General features: G+C 33.5%; 1 long non-coding RNA gene across 1 annotated transcript in view; it reads left to right on the top strand.

Moving 5' to 3' along the window:
- The first annotated feature begins 4,167 nt into the window (after positions 1–4,167).
- The window catches only part of LOC111551796, a 40,779-nt gene continuing 18,491 nt past the window's right edge, over positions 4,168–26,455 (top strand). Inside the window, exons 1-3 of the long non-coding RNA XR_002734465.2 lie at positions 4,168–4,298; positions 7,485–7,540; positions 24,374–24,458. This is a non-coding gene — a long non-coding RNA (uncharacterized LOC111551796). The remainder of the gene's footprint in view (positions 4,299–7,484; positions 7,541–24,373; positions 24,459–26,455) is intronic.

Genomic DNA, 26,455 nt, shown 5'->3' with positions numbered 1-26,455 from the left:
GCCCTCCAAAAAATATGTTTCTTGTAACGTGCACCAGAAAACATGGCCACAGTTTTTAAAATAAAACCATGAAACAGTGAAAAGTTTGCCAATGTGATTTAATTGCATATTCACCCCCTTACAACTCTGTAATTTCCATTGGATTTTTCTGTCTTGATTCATTATTTTGTTTAATATGTTTTATAAAACTGTTCTATATAGTTTATATTTATGTAAAAACATATAATCCATATATATTTATAATAATTTATTGCATCAGTTAATATATGTTTAATGTATAATAGCTAAAAATCCTTTGTAAAATGAAGTGAAAATGGAAACAAATAAGTTGTTTCTTCCCACTTTTTTTTTTCTTTTTTTCTTTTTTTTTTTTTTTTGAGATGGAATCTCCCTCTGTTGCCCAGGCTGGAGTGCAGTGGAGCAATCTCAGCTCACTGCAACCTCCCCCTCCCAGGTTCACGCCATTCTCCTGCCTCAGCCTCCGGAGTAGCTGGGACTACAGGCGCCCACCACTGTGCCCGGCTAATTTTTTTTTATTTTTAGTAGAGATGAGGTTTCACCATGTTAGCCAGGATGGTCTCGATCTCGTGACCTCGTGATCCACCCGCCTCCATCTCCCAAAGTGCTGGGATTACAGGCCTGAGCCACCACGCCTGGCTCCCACTTCTTAACTTATGTCATCAGCACAGCCTCAGACCCAGTCATCTGAACTATATTTAGCAATATTACCAAACAATAGCTAAATTAATCAACAGTACTAGGAGAATCATAATAATTCAATCAGAGCGGTTATTTTTAATTATACAAGTTAAGAAATGTTTCTAAATGTTTCGTTTTTGAAACACATTGTTTAGTCTAAGGCTGTGATAACACCTTTAGTCCCTTGTCAAGTTAAAGCACATATCCAGGCCCTGGCGCCGTGGCTCACGCCTGTAATCCCAGCACTTTGGGAGGCCCAGACGGGAGGATCACGAGGTCAGGAGATGGAGACCATCCTGGCTAACACGGTGAAAGCCCATCTCTACTAAAAATACAAAAAACTTAGCGGGGCGTGGCGGCAGGCACCTGTGGTCTCAGCTAGGCAGGAGGCTGAGGCAGGAGAATGGAGTGAACCCGGGAGGCGGAGCTTGCAGTGAGCCGAGATTGTGCCACCGCACTCCAGCCTGGTCGACTGAGGGAGACTCCGTTTAAAAAAAAAAGAAATAATAATAATAAAAAAAGCACATATCCACACACATACATTCACAAAGCATATATTTATATCTGTTTACATAAGCCTTTTAAATTAAGTGGAACACAAATCAGTGAAAGCAGCTACCTGGCACAGTACAATCAAAACAGCTGGCTGATTGATTAGGTTTTACCATCTGTAATTAACTATTGTATATGTATAGCTTCAAAATTAAAATACTCAAGGAATATAAAACAGATGCAAACTGTATGCTCTCATTTGGTAAACAACTTTAATTTCATGCCTTTTTGCTGCATTGTTTGGAAGTTCTTTGAAAAGCATGTATTATTCAAAAACTGAATTTCAGTCTGTTGCTTCCGCTGTGTGGAGAATGCATGTAAAAAAAAATACACAAGTATGCAAGTTATTACTGGGTTCTAATTTATAGAAAATTGCTCTCTGGCATAGTTTTTCCACCCACTGCATGTCCTTGATGTAGACTATAATATATACTATTAGTATTCATCCATGAAAAATAAAATTTAAAAATAATAATAAATCAAATCTTAATGTTTTACTTCAAACTTTTTGATTTTATTTTATTTTTGATGGAAAAATACTGATTGTACGTATTTGGAATACAATATGATGTTTTCATACGTGTATATATTTTATAATCATCAAATCATGTTAATTAGTGTATTTGTCACTTCGAACATTTATCATTTCTTTGTGGTGAGAACATTCAAAATCCCCTTCTATAGCTATTCTGAAATATACAATTCATGATTTTTATCTGTCACTCTTCTTTGCCATGAGAATTCCAGATTTATTCCTCCTATTTAATTATAACTTTGTACTCACTATCACCTACCCTTCGCCCTTCCACCTAGCTTCCCAGCTTCTGGTAACCACCATTCTATTCTCTACTACTATGAGTTCAGTTTTGTTTAGATTTCACATATGAGTGAGATCATATAGTATTTGTCTTTCTGTGCGTAGCTCATTTCATTTAACACAATGTCCTCCAGGTTTATTGTTGTTGTCACAAATGACAGAATTTCCTGTGTTTTTAAGACTATATAATATTTTATTGTACCTATATACATTTTAAAAATATATTCATCCATGGATAGACACTTAGATTATTTCCAAATATCTGCAATTGTGAATAATGCTGCAAGCAAGATAAAAGCACAGGTATCTCTTGGCCATATTGATTTTGACTCCTTTGAATATATACCCAGTAGTGACATTGCTAGAACATATGGCAATTCTATTTTTAGTTTTTTGATGTGCCTCCCTACTGTTTTCCAACATAGCTAAAGATATATGTAGTTAACACATAATTGTTACAGTATTATTCTGAATCTGACTGAGTACTTACTGTTACAAGTAAGTTTTATACTTTTTAAATTTTTTAAACCAATAGGATATTTTATTTCAGCATGAAGAACTGTCTTTATCATTTCTTGTAACACAGGTCTAGTAATGATCAACTAAACTCCCTTAAATTTTGTTTTTCTGTAAAAATCTTTGTTTGCTTTCTTTCTAAAAAAAAATTGTTGGATAAAGTATTCTTAGTTGAGAGGTTTCCTTCAGCGCTTCATATATATCATGCCACTCTCTACTGGCCTATAAGATTTCTGCTGAGAATTCTGCTGACAGTCGTGTTGGGACTTTCTTGTATCTGATATGTTTCTTGTCTCTTGCTGCATTCAGAATTTTTTATTTGTCTTTGATTTCTAGTAGTTTGATTATTATGTCTTGGTGTACTTCTCTTTCGGGTGGATTTTACTGGAGATCATTGTGCTTCCTATACTTTAATGTTGGCACCTACTCTCTGATTAAAGAACTATTTGGCCATTATTCCTTCACATGTGCTTTCTGGCCCTTTTTCTCTTTGTTCTCATTCTACAAATTCTATTATGCAAAGCTTTAGTCTTTTGATTGTGTCCCATAATTCCCACAGGCTTTCTTCATTCTTTTTCTCTATTTTGTATTTTTTCTCCAGTGACTGGATGTTCTTTCTGTCCAGCTCACTGTTTCTTCTGACTGATCAACTCAGTCTTCTCTTGAAGTTTTGTGTTGAAATTTTTAGTTCAGTCATTGTGTTTTTCATCTCTAGAATTCCTAGCTGGCTCTTTTTATTGTTTCTACTTTTTGTTGATCTTCTATCTTCTTTCTTGTATTGTTTGCCAAATTTTACTAAATTGTATATCTGCATATTCTTGTCATTCACTGAACTACTTTATGAGTATTATTCTGATTCTTTTCAGTTATTTCACAAATTTTCATTTCTTTGGGCTTCATGATTAGAGCCTATTTATTTTTTATTGAGGTGTCATGATTCCTTGATGTTTCGTAATCCTTGTGTTTTTATGTTGTTATCTGCACATTTTAGGAGATAGCTTTGTTTTCTGGCCTTTACAGGAGTTCTTTGGCAGGAACAAAGCATCACTATTTTGTTATTTTCATTTTTGAGACGGGGTCTTGCTGTGACATCCAGGCTGGAGTACAGTGGCAATCATATCTCACAGCCTCAAACTTCTGGGGCTCAAGCAATGTACTCTCCTAAGCCTCCTGAGTACTGCACTGCACAGCTGAGTACTCCTAGCTGGGACTGCAAGTGCACACCACTGTGTCTGACTAATTTTGTTTTTTCTTTTTCTTTTTTGTAGAGACAGAGTCTTATCTTATTGCCCAGGCTTATCTTAAACTCCCGGCTTCAAGCAATTCTCCCTCCTCTGCCTCCAAAAGGGCAAGGATTATAGGCATGATCCACCACGCCCAGCCCAGAGCTTCACATACTTGGTCTAGCCTGTGATTCTGGAAGGGCTAGATAGTGAAAACCCTAGGCAGGTAGAAATTGCTGAGTTCTCTAGTTGGCTGATCCACTGTCTTTGCTCTGATGTCAGAACGGGCTATTGATTGGCTTTACTGACCAACGAGACCACTGTCTGGGCTTTTCTGTCAGATGAAACTACTGGCTGGATAATACAATGGCTTCTGGTCAATTCAGTCATAAGATGTATTCCTGGCTGGAAAATTCTGCTATTTGAAATCTACAGTTAGACAAGATTGCAAGTTAGACTCTGAAGTTAGGCAGGGTCACAACCCTGCACAGGTAAGACCTGAGGCTACAATACACTACTTATATAAAACTGAAGATTTTTTCTCCCTAACTGGGTGGAGCCATGAAGTGGGCTTCTAGCTGAGTTTATTGTCTCATTGACTTCCCGGATAATGTAAGACTAGCCCTTGTGTTTCTCCAAAATATAGAAAGGTGGACATATTCCTTCCTGGTTAGTCATTGTGTGGGTTTTTTGGCTGTGTGGAGCTGCTACTTATTTTCCCTGGTCAGGCCCAGTCTACATCTTCGCTTCTCACAAATAGGTGAAGCTGTGTTTCCCTGACGGGGCAGAGTTGTTCGTGTGAGTTCTAAGGCTGAGCCCAGAGACCAGCAGTCTAGGGGCTCAAGTTAAATTGTATTCCCACTGTGCTTCTGAAGGGAACCAGAACCGGATTAACTTTGTGGTTGTGTCGTGAGATTGGCTGATATCCCTGATAGGGAAGCACAGCTGTCAGGAAAACAGAGGTACCACCAAGATCTGTGCACCAGTAACTTTTTGTGTTTCCACTTGACCCTAGGGCAGTCAAGCCATGCCATTTCCCCTAGTATTCTCCATGAGGTGAAACCAGAGTGGACTAACTGAATGATTGCCTCTTATTCTCTTTCTTCCTGGGAGAAACTGTGATGCAGGGAAACCATCTCCATTTGCTGTGCCAATTTGAGGAGAAGGAATGGGGAGGCCCAGGTACAGTAAGAACATTCTTCTTACCCTTCAGATTCAGATTTCATTCGATTCTACATCCCATGCTGGTATTTCCGGCTGGTTTCCAGGTGTAGGGGTTTTCAAAGGATATTCTAGTTCGTGGATAGTTGCTAGTTAAACCTTCTGTGGGCCAAGTAGAGCCTGAGATTTCCTGTTTGACTATCTTGCTGACATCACTACCAAGATTTACCTTTGATAGTTGAGACTGCTGAACTGTTTTCATCTTCTAAATTTTCATTATAAATTATTTTATTGATGTTAGAATAAGAAACAATACTGAATTATAATGCATGGCCACTCTTCAAAATATAACAGTGCCTTTGTTAGTCTTTGCAATCGTTGAAGTGACAAAGGATTTTTTTAAATAGAATGTCAGTTATGTAGAAGAGATAAGGGTTTTATTTATCCTGAAACATCTATCTTTGTATAAGTATTTCATAAGAAGCTCTGTGGGATCAGAAGTAGTCCCTCCACCAAAAGCACTTCCTAAGGATCATTTTGCCTCAAAGCCCTCCTAAAGGCAAGAGGAGCTTACTGGACTTCCTAGAAGAAAATGTTGTTGTGGCATGAGGCACTTCTCTGATCATATCACTGCTGTACCAAAGGTATGTTCTACATGTACTTTTTGGGAAGAAATTGATGGTTATTTCGCTAGTGTTTATTGTTGATATAAAGGACCAAGTAAATCTCTGAAGACTAAGGTCTATTTTCTTATAAAGAAAAAAAATATTCAGACTGATGCAAAGTTACTTTCTTAGCATAAATTCTAGAGTTATAATTAATACCTTGCCTGGAATACTTGGGCCAAAGTCCAGCCATCTTTGTCGGGCTACTTATTCCGTAAAACTGCAGTTTTCTCTTCTATGCCATTCCACCATATTTTGCTGGTCACTGTGAGAATGAAATTAAAGTACGCATGAAGAGCATTTTACACAACACATAATACTTAGTAAATGTTCAATAAATAATTAATTAGAATTTAAATTTTTGTGTAACTCACTTTAATAAATAAAATCCTAACCTTTTCCACTAGTAATTAAGCAAACTTCTTCAAATATCAGGCCTTGATAATTTCTCAGCTTTTACTCTCATGGCATGAAGTAACTTAAGTACATACATTGTTATACCATCATTTTGCTATTTCTGGAGTCACCTTTCTGAACTGTATATTAATAATCACAATAAAAAATAGACAACACAGCACAAGGGATCTCAAATCATAAATTTAAAAGAAAAAAATGTATATAATTTAATCCAACAGCTGAACATAAATTATCCTAGAACAATAAGGGCAAAAAAAATGGTTAAAGAATAGAAAGTAAAATTGTGTGCTAATCTCCATAACTTCACTAGACAAAAAACAGTAGTTTCATAATCTTGATCAAAGATTTTTCTTTTCAACTTATTTTGGATGCTGTTGTTCAAATATGTATGATCTACTTAGGCTAGAAGGAGGAAATGTATCAATTTGGTGCCTACTAAAGCAATATTTACTTGAATTAGATTTAGCAAAGTATTTCAACGTTATAAGATGGGTAAAATGTTCAGTCATAGATTCTTTCTGGGGGAAAATATATTTATAATTATTGCTTTTAGAAATTATTAAAATATAGTTAGTTGTGAAGCAATATTATTAATGCTGGACTATGCGTCAGATCTGCTACATATCTGAAAGACAACATTTAAGAGCTTTATCTTTTGCATTCTTCAAATTGAAATACAGCATTTTTTCAAATGTAACAAAAATAATGGTAATATTCTTTGAAAACATTTAGCTCTGTATTTTAATACCAGCAGACTTGAATTATGAGAATTCATGGAGAAGGGATTTATTAGGAGCTGAAATGACTATAGAATACTGTCATTATTGGTTTAATTCTGACTAGAAATTCTCTCTGAATGTTTATGGCAGTCCTATTTTTGAACAATGAGTTAGAGACTTGAACCAAATGATCTCTCTTCTGTTTCTCTTTCTTCCTCTCTCTTTGTCTGGCTTTCTCTGTCTTGCAAATGGAAAACATCATTAGGTATACACAGAATATAATTTGAAACTTCAAAGTTTTTATGTGATCTGAAAATCATGCCCATTTCTAGTCATATATGTGTGTAATCAGTATTCATAAGAATGTCAATTTATGCATTTTCAATTCTGTTAAATTGACTGAAATCATGTTTACTACTGCCACACATTTTTTAGTGTGCTGTATTTAATATTGTCCTTATTAATATAACAGAAATGTCGATTATTTGTTAAAGTAAATGTATGAGACAGAGAAATTTTAGATTTATACTCATATCTCTTATGTTCATATCTCTTATGTTTTTTACAAGTGAAATGTTTTTCTGACCTTGTAATAAAAAATAATAGGTTACTGAAATGTAAATGACATTCAAATTAATTTTATTACATAGGCAATTATACAACTTCTAATATGATTCTATGATTATTTATCTTACAACACACAATTGTGCCCTAGGTATAGAATGTATTGTTTGTTGAGGAGTTTGGACAGTACAGCAGCAGCTGCTCTAGGTAAGATAATCAGGGCAGTCCATTCTGAGAAGATGACATAAGGTACTCACACAGAAATAGATAAATAATTTAAAGGCACAGTCTCATTTTTGTATGACATGCTTGTTTGTCACAGTAGGAATAATTGTCTTCATCATTTCTTGGTCTTTTCTTGCTTAGTAATGTTGATCCTGAAGATCAAGTATGTTTTCAAAAACACTTTAGCATGGAGTAAGAGAACAATGCAGATTGTTCTCTCTCTCCCTCTCTTTCCCTCTCTCTTTTCTCTCTCTCTCTCTCTCACATACACACATACACTCTCACCCTCCCTGTATCTCTCTCTACACACACAAACATATCAACATTCTGATCACCACATAAAAAATTTCTGAGATCTTTCATTTCTATGACTTGATTTATGAACAGTAAACCTGGGTCATGTAATAAAATGTAACTTAGTTTATGCATGGAACATATAGCTTAGAAAACCACCATATGTATACTATAAATAAATTGACAAATACAGATAACGGGGATACAGTACAATACAGTTACAGAAACATAGTAATCTGATAAGCGGTAAGCAAATTGGACTTCGAGTATAGATAACACATATTTGTTATTGTATTTCAAGTTATTTTAAATTTTATTTTCTCCAAATCTCTATTCTCTGATTAGTCTATTTATTTCCAGATGGCATAATTATGTTTCCAAATTTCTAAGATTCTGCCCTTATGGTTTAACTTGTTTTATTTATACCAGAACAGCTGACTTCAACAGCTGTTTTTTCCTGAAATAGATTTTAGTCAATAGTTTGCCATTTCCCTCAATTCAGATCATCTGATTTACTACAGTAGAATATTTCTATGGAGTATTTTAGGAGTTTTCTTGTACTTGAAATGAAAATTTAACATTAGATGTTTCAAGTTGTTTGGCCAGTATCTCCCTGAAACTTTCCAATGAACCAAATTAATACATACTCATTTAGCACTGACATTACCAATTGAATAATATGGATCACTAATTCCTCTTTTGATAGGTAATCATACATATGTTTGCCAATTTTTATTAAATTCAGGTGTCTCATGTTTCTTAATGTCAATGATAAGTTGTGTTGGAATATTTTCCCAGTTATGCTATTTACAGTTTTTAATTTAAAATTTAAGTATACTTCATTGCTTTAAATACCAAAAGATTCAATACACTTAAAATTTACAAATACACATTTAAAAAGGAAGTTAAGTTAAAATAATAAAATACAGATGCTCCTCAACTTATGATGGGGTTAAGACCTGATAAACCCATTTTAAGTCAAAAATGTAAGCTGAAAACACATTTAACACCTTGATAAAACTATCATAAAGTCAGAAACCCACAAGCCAAACAATCACAAAGCAAGAAGTCTCTGCAATACAAATTTCACATAATTTTTACATAATTTTTAAAATTGTTTTTTAAATATTTTGACAATTTTAAATATCAAATATTTTAAATATTTTGATAATAGAGGGAAGCAAGGGTAATTAATGGGTGCAGATACTGAATTCCGATGGAAGCTTAATGGTATTCAGACAGAAATTTATGCTTTACTTGCTTTTATAAAACAAAATGAATAATAATTTCATATTTTACAAAAACAATGTTCAAGAAATGCATGATCCAACAAAAATAATGTGTAAAGAAATTCATGAAGAAAAATATAAAATTGATTGAAAGATCTTTGAAAGGCCTAGGTAAATGAATAAGTTCACCATGTTTCTCTTGAGGATGATACACTGTGAAAAGGTGCATGCCAGTTATACCTACATCAACCTACAAAGGCAATGCATTCTTTTTTTTCTTTTTTTTTTTTGAGATGGAGTCTTGCTCCATTGCAAGGCTGGAGTGAGGTGACACGAGCTTGGCTCACTGCAACCTCCACCTCCCGGGTTCAAGGGATTCTCCTGCCTCAGCCTCCCGAGTAGCTGGGACTATAGGCATGCACCACCACGTCCAGATAATTTTCGTATTTTTAGTAGAGATGGGGTTTTACCATGTTGGCCAAGATGGTCTTGATCTCCTGACCTCGTGATCTGTCTGCCTAGGCCTTCCAAAGTGCTGGGATTACAGGTGTGAGCCACCATGCCCTGCTAAGGCAATGTATTTTCAATCAAAATGCCCCTGTTTTATTTTTAACCCATTCGGTATGAGTAAACAATTAATATTATAATGTATATTAAAATGAAAAGCCAAGAACAAAGATGTCAATTCTGAAGAAGAAAGAAGTGAAAATTCCACATAATAAATATCGTGGCTTACTATAGAATTATATACTGTAACACTGGTGAAAACTGTCTAATAACACAAATGCAGAGACTGAGGTCTGTATTTTCTTGTTGGCTCTAGTTATCAGTTCAGAGACACTCTTAACTTCTAGAGGACTTTCTCTAGCCCTTGAGCATAGCCCCGACATGGCAGAACCAGAAACTGACATCATGTGGTTCTCATATCGCATCTCTTGGGGCTGCTTCCACAGTCACAGATCTCTCTGACTACAGCCAGGACAGTTACTCCACTTTAAAGGAGCCATGTGATTAGACTGGATTCACACAGATAATCCAAAATAATCTCCCACTCTCAAGGTTCATAACCTTAATCACATTTGCCAAGTCTTCTCTCCCCATTTGGGCATAAGATAACATATTCACAGATTTTGAGGATTAAGACCTGAATTTCCTTAGGGATCATATTTTTCATTCTATCCCATAAACTGACGATGAGATAGGCAAGTTGATAGACTGGATATATACAGATCAGATATAATATATATAAGAGCAATTTTAGCTTACTATCTGATACTTTTTAAGACTAGAAAGATTATTTATTGAAAAATATTCTGTGGTGCTCATACATGTTCTCTTGATATTGAGTCCAGTTATTTTTAGTACTTGGTGCAGGGATAAAACAGTAGATACATTGACTTTGCCTAGTTTCCATCTATCTAGAGAGTTGAATCTGTTATATCTGAAGCAGAAACATATTTTCATTGACATTTTTACACATTATTTGCATCTAGAAAAAATGTGGGGACAGAGCTGCTCTGTCATCAGGTCTGCTGAAGGAAATCGTCACCCTCCCCAATCAAAACCAACTATTCATGGATCAACTGCGTTATTTGACACAAGGAAGAAATTTTGGTGAGAGCAAGAAACATTCCTCTGCTTAAACTGAAAGATGGGGACAATATTATCTGTAGCTATCATTCATTGATTTCTAGATATTCAGAAATCACAAGTTATCTCTTGTATCAGAATCACAAGTTATCTCTATTACTTGTGTATCTATTTCTCAAGCATAAAACATCACAATAATATTAATCTACAATGCCTAATTTTTAAACTCATATGTGTAGTGGTTCTTACATTTGAGTGTGCTTCAGAAGCACCTGAAGGACATGTCAAAACACAAATTGTTGGGAGCCACCTCCAGAGTTTCTAATTTATGTGTACAAATATACAGTCATACAAATTCGTGCATATGTAAACACAGGCATGATACTTGTTTACAAATAAAAGAGTAGATACATAACAGTAAAAACATATAAAACAGAGCACTATTATCTTGCTCCTTCACTAAGAGATCATCAACATTAGCTGAAGATGTTTCTTTCCTTGTAATTTCTTGAAGGTAAAGATCTTTTATAGTGCTCCTAGGTTAAAAAATAATAATAAAGTCATAAATAGGTCTCTAATCTAGCCAATGAACAATCACTTGATATCCCTGGTCTCAGATATAAAGAGCAAACCTAGCTCAATAATCTCAACTGAAATAGTTATAAGGGTAAATCCTGGGATCTCTGCAGAACCCAGAAAGGTAAAAGAACGGAGGGGAGGTCCAAGAATAAGGAGATTTAAGGAATCCACTAAAAGGAGGCTGTGTGTAGACTGAAACGTGACAGGAGAGCAAAGGAAAGAAATGCTTTGCCCACACTCTGGGCTCTAGATTCTCAGGATCAGCCATGACTAATAATAAGTCCTCCCGCCAATGGCTTGTCTGTGCCTGTGTACCCCACCAGATGCCATGGCCATGATGGAAAGGCTATGCTTTTGTGCACTATCACCCAGAGTTGTTGAACTGTGATGCAATAATCAGCAGCCTCACTTGTAAACTTGCCATCAAATTGAGCAAAGCACACTACACCATTACATCCAAATTGTTAGTGGAGGGGTGCCAGGGAGTGAAAGCAGATTCAGCAAACACAGTTATGGTGCCAAGAGCAGGCACTCAGTGAGAAAATGATGCCATGTAGACCACTGGGTAACATGAGATTCAAGACTAAGTGGGCCAATGAGAAAGCAAGGAGCATACTCTAGAGTGTCTGTCCTTCTAGAAGTTTCCACTGAATTTTTCTTCAGAAGTTGTTACGGCAAGAGAGGTAGCTAAAGGGCAGCTGGATAGAGTGTGATTGATTGCAGTTGTCATCCTTCTAAGTATATGTGCAACTTAAGAAAAATAGTAGTTTTCAAGAAAGCTTCCTTGAGAGCCCTTTTTACCAATTACCACTGCCTTACCCTTTCATACAGGTGCCACTGAGAAAAATGGAGAAAAAGTAGCTATTCCAGATGCCTATACTCTTCAATATTATTGTGCAGCAGAGGGTTAACTCAGCAGGTCTAGCTTGCCCAAACTGCAGATTCCAAAGGTCTTCAGGACCAGCCTTTGATCAGTTCCTGAAAGATAACCTCTGAACTCCTGGAATCTTTTGAAATACAAAGAGTGCTTTTGTAGATTTGAGACCTTGGGAATGCCAGTTTATGCTAACAATGTAATTAATGGTAGATGCTTGTTTTCTATTCCTAGACTTTGGGTCACACTGTACCAGTTTGAATTCTGGGGGTTCTGGGTCGGAGTAGCTAGGGTGAGTCAAATGAGAGCCACATGCCTATAGATTTAACTTTAAGTCATATAGGTAAAAAACCTACAAGTCATGTAAGTCAAAAAGCCTGGGAACCATGGTTCAGGTGAACTTCTCTCATTGGCACCATTTTACATGTGCTGTCACACATCGTTGCTCGGAGAATTAAGCACTGTTTCAGTGATTCCAGTGAGAAAGGACAACTGGAAACTTGTTCCTGTTCTCTCTTGGACCATCTGCCAAAAGTGTCTTTTCTCTTGCTATTTTTAAGCTGTATCTTTTAACTGCAATAAACTATTACCATGAGTGTAACAGCTTTGCTGATTTCAGTGAGTCGCTGTGGTGAATCTTTGAACCCGACAATGGTCCTGGGCATCCCTGACACAATTACTCAAAAAGCTAACTGTTCCTCCATAGTGACAGAAATATGTATCATAAGTGTTTTGGCAAAACCAATGAGATAACTCAGTATTCAGAATACAACAATACACTACACATGCATACGCACACACACAGACAAAACTAGGACTCTGTGCTGGAGGGCTTGGGGTAAACAAGAGATAAAATTCATAAAATTCAATGTAAACTGCATACAAATTATTTTACTTACATAATTGTTTCTAGATTTTTGGTATTTATGATTTATGGGCTTGTTTTTATATTTGGTTCGAGGTGACTCCCACTGGAAATATTTTGTTGTATGAAGAAAAGGCTAAGCATGAGGCGGTACAGCCTATCTTTTAAAGAGTAGTAATAGATAACCTGTATGACATAGATATTGGATTAGCAGGAGACAGGGCAAAAGGTCTCTCTTTTATCACGAATAAAATAATAGAGGAAGATGAGTTGAATTGAGGAAGATAGTAGCAAAAGAGGAAATCACCTTCACACCTCTTTGAAACTAGTGATACTGTTCTTAAAACCTCAGCTGACCCGAATGTCACCTCTAAAATAATCAGAATGTCACCCCATTTTATGAATAATTTACTACCATTAGCCAAGAACTGTCATAATAAATACTCAAGTCTATGAGACTGTGATGGGAATGGCATCCCCAAGATGCAGTCAGTGTTTCTGACTGCTTGGCTTCTCAAACAAAGCTTTAGTTGAGTTTTTGACGTCCAAATCCACCCAACAAATAGTTATCAGAGTTCAATTCAAGTTCAGGGAACATTGCATTTGAGTCTTGGATTTACTACCAGAGTTTTATTTCTTCTCAGAGGTATTGGGTGTGAATGATTAGCATAGGTTATTTTATAAACTCTGTGGACATGACTGGAATCCAAGCTCAAAATCCTCATACACTTCAATTAATTGTAAAGTCTAACTTTGTGATATTGATTAGGGTCAGTAATTGTCTGATCTTTGCTTAGCAATTACGGATAATTGCAATGGCATGCATTAACTAATAGAAACATATGGCAGTTAAACATATTTCTTTATTAATTTTTAATGAGCTGATTTTTGTGCTAATTAATATGAGTGTACTCTAGAAGGCAATAAACAATAATCTCACAGATACACATGTTGGCTTACAAATACTAGGTTCAAGAAAGGTTTATTTCCCGGATGGAATGCAGTAAATTTTTAAAAAATATTATGTATGCTTGGTTCTGTGCAATTTTAGATTTTATGATAAATTTTAACTTCTGTATTTTTAAAATTTTTGCATTATAGCAGTAAATGATTTAATTTCACTTTTCAGATTAAATTATTTATGCATCTATTCATTTTCTCTTATGCCTATTTCCTAGTTATGTTCCCTGATGTTCTGAGTGCTTAGAATATATATATATTTTAATGTAACTTTTGTTTTAAGTTCAGGGTTCTATGTGCAGGTTTGTTGTATAGGTAAACTTTGTGTCATGGGGGCTTGTTATACAGATTATTTTGTCACCTAGGTATTAAGCCTTGTACCCAATAGAATGTATCTTTAAATTATATATATTCTTTTAAAATATGTAGATTGTGTGTGTGTTTGACTAATGTAAATGACACGTTGCTATAGATATTTCCTGTCGTGATTTTTTACTCAGCATTGTTTAAAGACCTATTCACACTGCTTACCATACAAGTAGTCTTTTTGGCTTTTGACTCCTGAGACTATTTCACTGTTTGTATTTCATCTATCCCTCAATAATGTGCCCCTACACTGCCTTCTACTCCTTACCACCAGGTACCATTGCAATTAAAATCTCACTCTTGGCTTGTTTGGGAAATTTATAAGAATCTTTCTAGGATTTTTGAGCCATGAATGCTAATACTTAAACTATCTAATACTGCCAGTAGGGTTGCACCTGTGTACATTTCTGCAGGAAGGCCAAGATGGTTTTCTGCTTTCAGAAAACTTCTCTGTTTCAACCTTACTAACTTTTTTCCACACTGATATATGTAGAGCAGCACTTTACTAATGTTTTACTTATTCTACACACTAAAGAAGTTGACTGTCTCTTTAATTGTTAATGATTTACTTTTGCTTTTCTACAAATTGACTTTGTCCATTTTTCTATTGTTTCTTTTGCCTTTTTGTCCATTTTAATTAGGACTTCTTTTGTATCATAGATACTCTTTCACCATTGATTTTATGTTTTGCAAATATATTCTAATATGTTAAATCTCTGTTACATTTGCACAAGTTGGATTTTATTGAACAGAAACTCTAGACTTAGACAGTGAAACCTTAGTATGATTAATTCAAATTTATTATTTATTCCTGTATGATTTGTGATTTATTTTGACATGTTTAGTGTAGGGCTTAACCCTTCCTAAGACATAAAAATATTTTGTATATTTCTATACATCATGTTTTTAATTTGCTTTTATACAAGTTTTACATTAATCCTAGGTCAGACATTTTAAACAGCATAATTTTAGTTTTTCTCTCTTTCATGCAGCAAACCCATTTTCCTAACACTACATTATAAATAGTTAAACTCTTCACCCTTTGACTTGTGAGACCATATATTTTCTACATAAAACACTTATAAATCTCTCCAAATTGTGTATGTCTTTGTCTGATTGTCTATTCCTAATCCATTATCATACTGCCCTTATCATAATGTCTTTACAACACACATGCTAAAGCCTCATAGGGAAAGGACTTCATTGTGACCCTTATTTTTTCAAAGTTAATTTAACTCTGTGTGGTTGTTTATTTTTAATTTTAAAAGGTTTCAAGACTCTTGAAATTGTAAAGCCTGATACGATGATGACTATTACTCCGAAACTCATTTTGGGTTTTTAAAAAATTATCATCGTATTTAATTTCATAGGTAAAATCTTTCATGCTATTATTGACATGTTGATTGTGTAGGGGTTTAAATTATTACAAATAATGTTACTGTGAACATTGTTTCCGGGTACATATATTTATGATTTTTTTAAACAGATATGCCAATGGCTAAGATTTGGTCTTTGTATCCATATATGTCCAATTTTAGTGATTAATGTTTGGTATTTAGTATTTATTATCAATTTTAGTAAATAGTTTTGAAAATATAAATTGTATTTAATGTGATCTAGTAGAACATGCAATTTTAGTAAAATTGTACCTGATGTGATCTAGTAGAATATAGTAGTTGTATCAAATATTATACTCAGTAATAATGTATGAATGTCCCCTTTGCTACAAATTTTGCCACTTTCATATTGTCGAACATTTAAACATTTTGCCAACATACTGTGTTTGAAATGTGGTTCTACCCTGGAGTTTTAACTTGCATTTTCTAGGTTACTATTAGTATTGAGCATCTGACTAGGTTCCTGGAGGGCCCCAAGAAAGGCTGCCAGATTTATTTGACTGGCTGTCTATCTGTGGGATTCTAACTTACGTAAGAGAAAAATAAATCACATAGTATTGGAATTTCTTTGTATGCACAACTAAGTCTAAACTCTCACTAATACAGAAAACTTGGAGGGTACCTGACATTTTCTGTTTGGGTCAAACCTCATTTTTACAATAGACAAATTTTAAATAGTTTAGATTTAACAGAAAGTTCGCTGAGATAGTACAGAAAATCTCCATACATTCTGCACCCACCTTCCCTTATTATTATCTTATATTTGCATGACTCATTGCTGCAACGAATGAAAGAATACTGATACTATCTTAGTTCGTTTGGGTTTCTATAACAAAATACCATAGACTAGATAATTCATAAACAACAGAAATTTATTATTCACAGTTCTGGAAACTTCAAAGTCCAAGATCAAGGCACCAGCAGATTTGGTGTTTGGGGAGGGCCCTTCTTCATAGATGGTGCCTTCTTGCTGCATTTTCATATAGCAGAAGGGGGAAGGTATATTTCTGGGGCCTCGTTTCTAAGGGCATTTATTGCATTCATGAGGCTTGAGCCCTATGACCTAATCACCTCCCCTAATACCATTACATTGTTGGTTAGGTTTCAATTTGTGAATTGTTAGGAACCCAAACATTCAGACCACACCAATACCTTTCATTTTATTAAAGTCCATAGAATATTTATATTCTCTTGGTTTTAATCTGATATCCCTTTCCTGTCTCAGGATGCAATCAAATTAGTTGCCGTGCCTTTTAGGTTCCTCTTGGCAATAATAGTCATTAAGACTTACCTTGTTTTTGATGATCTTGACATTTTGAGAAGTACTATTGTAGGATGTGCTTTACAGGAATTTGTTTGATGTTTTTCTCCGGAGTATATTGGGATATATGATAAGTTGGATTCCATTCAAATTAAAAACATTTGCTCTGCGAAAGACACTGTCTAGAGAATAAGAAGACAAGTCACAAATGTTGAAAGAATATTTGGAAAGAAATATTTAATAAAATACTGTTGTCTTTAATATTCAAACTACTCTTAAAACTCAGCAATAAGGAAATGAACAAACAGGCTGTGGCTGCAGTCCCAGCTACTCGGCAAGCTGAGGTAGGAGGATTACTTAAGCCCAGGAATTCAAGTCCAGCCTGGGCAATTCTACCTCCAAAAATTAAATAAATAAATAAAATAAGGTAAATAAAACAAGAAAATAAAAACTTAATTAAAAGTGGTCAAAATATCTGAACAGACACTTCACCAAAGAAGATATACATATGGTAAATAAGCATACACAAAGATGATGAACAACATATGTCATTTAGGAATTGCAAATTGAAACAATAAGATACCACTAGCTATTTAGTAGAATGACTAAAGTCTCAAACACTGGCAACAACAAACTCTGATGAGGATTTTGAGGCAATAAGATTTTGGTAAAAATGAAAAATGGCACTGCCACTTTGGAAAACATTCTAGCAGTTTCTTACAAAACCAAACACTCTCTAACTATATGACCCACAAATTAATCTTTTTGCCATTTACTTAAGTTCATTGAAAATTTATGTCCACACACACAAAAATGCACATGGATGTTTACAACAGTTTTCTTCATAATTGACAAAACCATGATGCCCTTTACTATTTGAATTGATAAGTAAACTGTGGTACATTCTGACAATTGAATATTATTCACTACTAAAAAGAACTGAGCTACCAAGCAATGAAAACATATGGAGAAAACTTAAATGCATACTAGGTGAAATAAGTCAATCTAAAATAAAATATATACTATATGATTCCAAGTATATGACATCCTAGAGAAGTCAAAATGATGAAAAAAAGAAAATGATTAGTGATTGCTGAGGTAATGGGGGAGAAGATGATGAATAGGTGAAGCACAGGGAATTTTTAGGACAAAGAAATGCTTCCATGTGATACCATCATAGTAGACACATAATATATATATGAATAGTCATTATAGACATATAATACATATATGAATAGTCATTATACATTTGCCCAAACCCACAAAATGTACAGCAGCAAGAATAAAGAGTCAACCCTGTAGGAACTATGGACTTTGGTTGATAATGATGGGTTAATGTTTGTCCATTGATTGCAACAAATGTACTATTATAGAGGGGAACATCAATGGTGGAGGCTGCGTGTGTGTAGGCGGAGGAGGTGTGTAAGAACTTCATATGTTTTGCTTAATTTTTCTGTGAAGCTTTATTCTTATTTACCATAAAAAGAAAGTCTAAGTAAAAGATAAGGAATACAATTATTACATTAAAGATGTACACTAAGAAACCTAATGCAACCACTGAAATCATAAGTCAAAGCGTTATACATAATAAGCAACGTAAGAGAAAATGAAATCATAAAATGATATAACTACTCTAAAATAAAAAAGAAAGACAGGAAAAAGAGACAAATAGGCTATACAAAAAGGCAAACAGGAATATAATAGAGCTAAACTTTGTTATAGCAATTACCACATAAAATGTAAATAGTTTAGACACTCAAATTAAAAGACAGAGATTTTGAAAAGATCTGACTATATGCTGTCTCAAAGAAATGTACTTTGAATAAAGAAACAAATCGGTTAAAAGTGAATAAATGAGAAATAAGTCAAGCTAAATATAAAAAGCTGATATGAGTACATTACAATAATGCAAAGCAAATTTTAAAACAAAAAACCCCAATATTATCAAAATGATAAAAGGGTTAATTTATCATAAGAGCAACATATGGTTACAATTATGCTTATATGTAAACAATTACATTTGCACATCTAAAATAAATGAAGCAACCACTAATAAAACTGCAAGAGATATAGATAATGCCATAATGGCAGTTTGAGATTTCAAAGGAACTCACAGTAATTGATAGAACAAGTATACAAAGATCAGTAAGAATACACTGGCCAACTGGACTGCAGTAATATCTATAGAAGCCTGCATCCAACAAAAATAGAAAACCCATACTATTTAGGTATACGTGGAGTACTTTTGGACATAGAATTAATCTGAGCCATAAAACAAATATCAATCAATTTAAAAATATCTTTTCTACTAATAATGGCATCAATAACAATCTATAAAATCACAAAATATCTAGCAGCCAAATAATGCACTTCTAAATAACCCATTATCCAAAGAAGAAATAAAAAGAGAAAATATAAATGTAAGTTAAGCAGTTTTAACTGGAATATTTGGAAGTGAAAACACTTCGAAATATGTAGGATACTGCAGAAGCAGTAAGGACATTAGGGAGTAATTAACTTATAGTGGTGAATTTCTACCTTAGAAAAGCAGAAGTGTCTTAAAGTCTTCACCTCAGCAACCACCAGAAAAACAGAAAAGCTTAAAGAAAGAAAGAAAAACAAAATTCAATGTAAGGAGGAGAAGAAGAAAAAAAAGAATTAGAGTGGAAATCAGTCAACTGGAAAACAATAGAAAAATCAATGAAGCCAAGAGCTAGTTCCTTGAGAAGATCAATAAAATTGATAAACCTCTATCCAGATACATCAGAAAAAAAAAAAAAGGGAGAACAAAAGATATAAGCATCAGGAAAAATATAGGATGTTAAGGAAATTGAGTTACTAGTTAAGACAGTTACCCCAAGGAATTTTCCCAGTTCTGATGGCTTTACAGCTAGAATCAGCCAAATATTTAAGGAAGAAACAATACCAATTCTACACAAATTCATCAGGAAAAAAAAAAAAACAAAACAAAAACAGAGTGAATAGTTATAACCTATCCTGTTAGGTTAGCATTACTGCACTATCAATGCAAGACAAAGACACTGCAAAAAAAAAAAAAAAAAAAAACAAGTATTCCTCATAAATCTAGATGAAATTTGTTTTAAATAAAAATTGAATCTATCTGTGCAATTAATCTGTCTATCTATATTAATAATTCTTGTACTAAATGCAGCTTATCTTACAAATACAAGTTTGGTTAAACATTTGAAATGCAGTCAGTGTAATTCGCCATATCAACAAACTAAAACATGAGAAATAAAAGACATCTAAAATGAAAAGCAAGGAAGTAAAACTGTCATTATGTACAGATGACATGATCATTCATAAAGAAATTCTAATGAAATCCATAAAAAGAGCTACTAGAACTAATAAATGAGTTCAACAAGGTTGCAGAATAAAAGAGCAATGGACAAAATCAATTGCATTTTGAACACTAGCAATGACCGATTAAAAATTGAGATGAAAATGTTTACCACAGGATCAATATGTGAAATACTTAAGGATAAATCTGAAACACGTGAAAGACCTGTACTTTGCTGAGAGAAATTAAAGGAGCTCCATCTAAATGAAAAGCATCCAATGAACATTAATCAGAGAATTAATACTGTTAAAATGGCAATACTCCTCAAATTTATCTACAGATGGATACAATTCCTATCAAAATCCCACCTAGCGTGTTTTCAGAAACTTGTAAGATGATCATAAAATTCATATGGAAATGCAAAGGACCCAGAAATACACAAAACAACATTCAAAACAATCTTGAAAATGATTGTAGTTGAAGAACTAACAATACTTGATTTCAAGTTTTGGCATAAAAATAGCTCCTTGGAACAAAATAGACTTTAGATTAGAAACTAGAGTTGACCTACATAAACAATAGATTTTTGATAAAGGGGCAAAAGCAATTCAGGGGAGAAAGCATAGTGTTTTCAGAAATTACGTTGGAACAATTGTATATCCATATGTTGTTTTCCATTTTCAGTTTTTAAGAATATTTTTTATACTTCATACCATATTAGAATATTAACCCAACATGGATCATAGGCACAAATGTGAAACATAAAACTATAAAACTCCTAGAAGAAAACATAAGATAAAACCTTCATCACTTCAAATGAAACAATTTCTTAGATACAACACCAAAGCCAAAATCTATCAAAGAAAAAAAATGATAAACTTCTTTCATCAAAATGAAAGCTTCTAGTCTTTGACATATATTGCTAAGACCACATGCAAAATATGTACTGTATGAAATAAACATTTACAAATCATATACATGATAAAATACTTGAATCCAAAATAGAAAATAACTTTCAAGGCCCATAACTTAGAAACCAGCAATCCAATATACAAAACGAGAGGTGATTGGAACCGATAATTCATCAAGAATGACATCGCCAATAAGCTTGTGAAATATGCACATGAAAAGATGCTCAATATGATTAGTCATTCATAAAATACAAGTTAAAAGCACAACTCATTGTTACTGCATACATATTAGAACGGCTAAAAGCAAAAAGACTGACCATACCAAATTTTGGCAAGTATGTGGAAGAACAGAAATTCTCATACACTAATGGTGGGAATGTAAAATGACATAACCATTTTGGACCACAGGTTGGCAGTTTCCTAAAAACTTAAACATACATGGACTATACTGACCTGATACACTACTATGTATTTAAGAGAAATGAAATTTATGTTTCTATAATGACTTGTACATGAATGTTCATAATAGCCTTATTTGTTATTACTCAAAACTAGAAATAACTCAAATGTCCATTAATTAGTAAATAGATGAGCACACTGTGGTATGTCCATACTATGGAAGGCCCTCTTCACCAGCCCCAGCCCCAGGGAGGAACTCTCAGTCTCCTCATTATCTTTCAGCTTGCTCATTACTTCTTATGAAAGCTATTTTTTGCTTCTAAATAGGATAGATTCCCTCTTACCAACTATATTTCTACTGCATGAGGAATATCCACTATGACCCTTACATTAAACTACAAATATGTATATAGCCCTCCCTCTAAATAGGAACAGAACATGTTATTTATATTTATATTGCAAAATTTAGAAACATTTATATTATAAAGAATTATTTGGAAATGAATATATCACTATGGTTAAACTGGTCATTATATTCTTACAGGTCTATCCTAAAATTAGAACAAGCTGAATAAGCTGAAAATCAGATTTTTAGAACTTATCATAGATCTGAGGATATGAAAGAGGTTTAAATGATCTAAATTCAATAAAGAAAATGACAAGTATTCCTAGGAAGAAAAGATTTGTGACTACTTACAATCTTTTCTAAATATCTTAGTTCTGCATTAATTCTAATATGATTCATGTACCCAGATAGGAACAATGCTTTTCATGATATCTATTTCCAAAAAGTTTACTGAATACACCATTTTAACTATTCCTATTACTTCTATAATAGCAGTAAGATAAAAAGAGATAAGCATAAACTGAATCACAAAATAAAAGCCTCTGAATATAACCGCTCTAAATTCCAAATTTGTGTAGTAAGCTTTAGAGTTGACCTTGCCAATGAGATGAAATTTAAACTTTGTTTTCAATGAAAGCATCAGATAGGTAACATTACTCTTAAGCAAGCTTGTAATTCTCTTTTTGAAATGCAAATCTAAAACTTAGGTATTGCACAAAGCTATAATATGGGATGTATATAACAAGAAGATACATGTTTCATATATCCTGCAATAAAATGGGAATCAGTGAATGAGCCAACTTAATCTCTTGCCTATTTTAAAACCTGAGCACACACTTTCTAGTAAAGAAAATCAATAGAAAGGGAGACAAAAAAATTTAAGAAACAGAACCAAAAGTCTGAATTAGAAATATATGCTATTAATACCTCAACTCTGCTATGCTATTAGGCAGTTTTAAATACTTAAAAGTTTAGCAGGAGACTGAAAGGATTATGCTTGCAGATACTATAATACATGTATAACGTTAATAAATCTGACTAATCAAGAAATCCCTGTTTAATGTATCATGACTCATGAATTCTTGAATGTATTTTTACAATTATTAGACGTATATGAGGTTTCCTTCAAGGATGTCACCTGGAAATAAAACAGATGTGGAACTTTGAAAAGAATTACTTTACAAATACCTTGTATATATACATTTAGATAACCATTTTGGAAAACCTAAAGATAAAAGTTAGGAAACTAGCTTTCAACTCATGTACATCATTTGATCGCATTGCACCAGATTACTCTTAGAAGGAGAGGGTCTGATCAACCCGATAAACACACTCTGACTAGGAAACTGTAAGATAGGAATAAACTCAGCATACAAGATGTTGGGACCAATGTTTGTCTGAAAGAAACAATTTACTCTGTCAAATCTTTCTATATATAATGAGAATAATAGAAGCACCATAGTTACATGAGGCTTACATTACATATTACTTGTAAAATACTTAGCATAATGATTGTATACATTAGATACTCTTCTATATATAAATAAAATTAATAAATCAATGATGGTGAATCCAGAACTGAAGTTACAGTTTAAAATATATACTGACTATATTAAAAATGATAACTGAAAATAATAAAAGACTGATAGTCTTATTTCTGATAATCTCATGATTAATAATTACAATTTGAAAATAAGAAAACAGATTTTTAACAAGTACCAAAATCGATTTCCCCTGAGATTAATTACTTCTGCGAAAGTATTGATGAGAGTCCCTTGGGCAAGTCATAATTTTCTGGCTTCACAATTAAATGATGACCTTAAAATGAAGAAAATCTTAAATCTTTTCCAAATCTTGACTTCTATGATTTTGATTTTTAACATGTAATAAATATTTTATTTAGACCTTAGTTTTAAGGGATTAGAATATATTTCCTAAAAAAAATCTACTCATGTATCAATAATATTTTGATAAAAATGATTTTCCAATGCCACTAGTGGTCATTGATAAAACAGAAAAATCATTTCGAGAAAGTTTGGTAATTATAATAATTAAACAATAAGAATTGCTAACATTTGCTGATCACACTTTGTTTACCAGGCACAGTGCTATGGATTTCATTTAAATTGCTTTATTTACTATCCTCCTAAATCACATCAGGTAAGTAGTTTTGCTCATTTGACCAGAGGTTGAGAGAATTAGGTAATACAGCACAAGAGCTGGAAATGCAGTCATCCAAATTTAGATATTAAAAAGAAGAAATACAAAGATGAAGAATTGATGTTTATGGAGAAAGATTACTACCTTGAAAATGAAAGTAAACTTGAGGCCAGTGAGTGCTTCTAGAATATGGAGTTTGACATGTCTAGTATAGGGGTGGTTGAAGTCAGAGGTTTGGGATGTCTAATGAGGGTCCTTGTCTTCCTTCAGTTGTATTAAACAGAGCATACGCAGATGGTAAATGTTCAACTTGATTAAATTGACCAGATGGAATTAGAGAGCAAATTCGAAATAGTTTGAGAAAGAAAGTAATACAGATTTGAGGACATAGACCAACAAGTTACCAGAGATCACCAAGGCAGCTTAACTAAACAAAAGAGGGAAAAGACCTATAAGAACAGCAATAATTTATCTTATTGGAGGATTAGATAATTAAAGAATCTGTCCGCTACAATTTAATTGAAATTTAAGATGTATAAAAATGATAAAACATACTTTATATATATATAATATATGTATATCATGATAGTTTGCCATAATTTAAAGAAATGGGTTTGTATTCCCAGATAAACTTTTAAGAGAAGCATAATTCCCTTTAAAAAACCTGAAAAATAGTGTCTATGTAGTCATATGTATTATTTGAATTTTTACAAAACTGAGGAATATAACACTGAAGGTATTCTATTTTAATTACTAAAAAAATTAGTTAAAACTATGAAAAAAAATCAGATTATAGCTAACAATTTTAAAAGACCTTAAGATAAAGTCTTAAATAATAAAATCATAACACATGTAAAATCTTATAAAAATGTCAGAAATTATCATAAAGAACTTCTAATTTTTACAAGTATTACCAGAAGTGACAAATGAGAATAATCAGTATAAAATTTTCTGTTTGTCATTTTGTTTTGAAATTTCTGGCTAAAGCCAACCATGTGAAAATTAGAAAGCGGTAAAAGGAATTTTTGGAAAGGGTTAGATCAATTTATCATGTCTTGTGACTTACATATGGTTACATAAGATAATATGACATAACAAGAAAATCTAAGAAAACAAATGAAATATACCTATTAGATAAATTTTCTTTTAATTAAAAGTAGAGGATGCTGATACTATTGTTTTTAAGGCATGTGGTAGCATTTAGCACTCCAAATTCATAAATATTAGTACCATGTAGATATCATGAATTTGTCTTCCAGTATTTAAAATAAGGTTGTTTTTGGTATTTTTAAAAGGATAACTCCCTTTGTGTAGAACATCATGATGTTTACCAGTTCTGCTGTGCTCAAAATTAAGTGCACGTGCCAACCTCAATCACTGAGACTTTCATGGAAGCTGCTGCCTGCCTATTTCCAAACCTTTTGTGCAGACTGGAGAGGGAGAAGGCAGGAAAACAGATCTACCGTGCTCTGTTGATAAACAGTGATCCAGAGGGAGCATACGTCTTTATGATACAATTTTTTAAATATATAATATGCATCTTGTATTCACAAAAAGTTTTAAGTGGCTCCAATAAATGCTTTCTAAAGTACATGCATTCTTCTTCTTTTTTATTTTTATTTTTGAGACAGAGTCTCACCGTCTCCTGACTCGCTGCAACCTCTGCCTCCTGGTTCAAGCAATTCTCAGCCTCAGTCTCCTGAGTAGCTGGGATTGCAGGTGCTCGCCACCACGCCCGGCTAATTTTTGTATTTTTAGTAGAGACGGGGTTTCACCATCTTGGCCAGGCTGATCTTGGGCCGGGCGCGGTGGCTCACGCCTGTAATCCCAGCACTTTGGGAGGCCGAGGCGAGTGGATCACGAGGTCAGGAGTTTAAAGTACATGCATTCTAAAGCTATTTTCTGTCTTAGAAAGGGGAGCCATTATGAAAAAGTGCCTCAATATAAGCAGGGCTAATATTAGAGAACTAAGAAGAAAGTTTCTGTCCTAATCTCTGTTAATTTATAAATCGATTTTAATATTACAACTATGTATTAATAGAAGTAGGTTCTAAAGTACTTATCATTTGGAATCAGAAAAAAGCAAGTAGCCTAAAATATGAAAATAGTTTAATAAAATACATTAAAATAATTAAATAAAATTCAGTCAGGAATATAAATTGGGTATTTTGTAATAGGCAACGTGAAAAACTGCTGAAAATGACAACTACATTTTACTAATTATATAATATATATCATCACAATTACATATATGATATTTAGTGTATATAATATATTGCTTATCTAATTTCATCTCTGTGACTTCCCTAAATTTAGACATTTTCTCTGTTTAAAAATGAGAAATTTGTAGCTCTAAGAAACAAAT

This window comes from Piliocolobus tephrosceles, chromosome X (genome assembly GCF_002776525.5).
Source record: "Piliocolobus tephrosceles isolate RC106 chromosome X, ASM277652v3, whole genome shotgun sequence".
Classification (NCBI taxonomy): domain Eukaryota; kingdom Metazoa; phylum Chordata; class Mammalia; order Primates; family Cercopithecidae; genus Piliocolobus; species Piliocolobus tephrosceles.
This window is presented reverse-complemented; position numbering and strand designations above follow the sequence as displayed.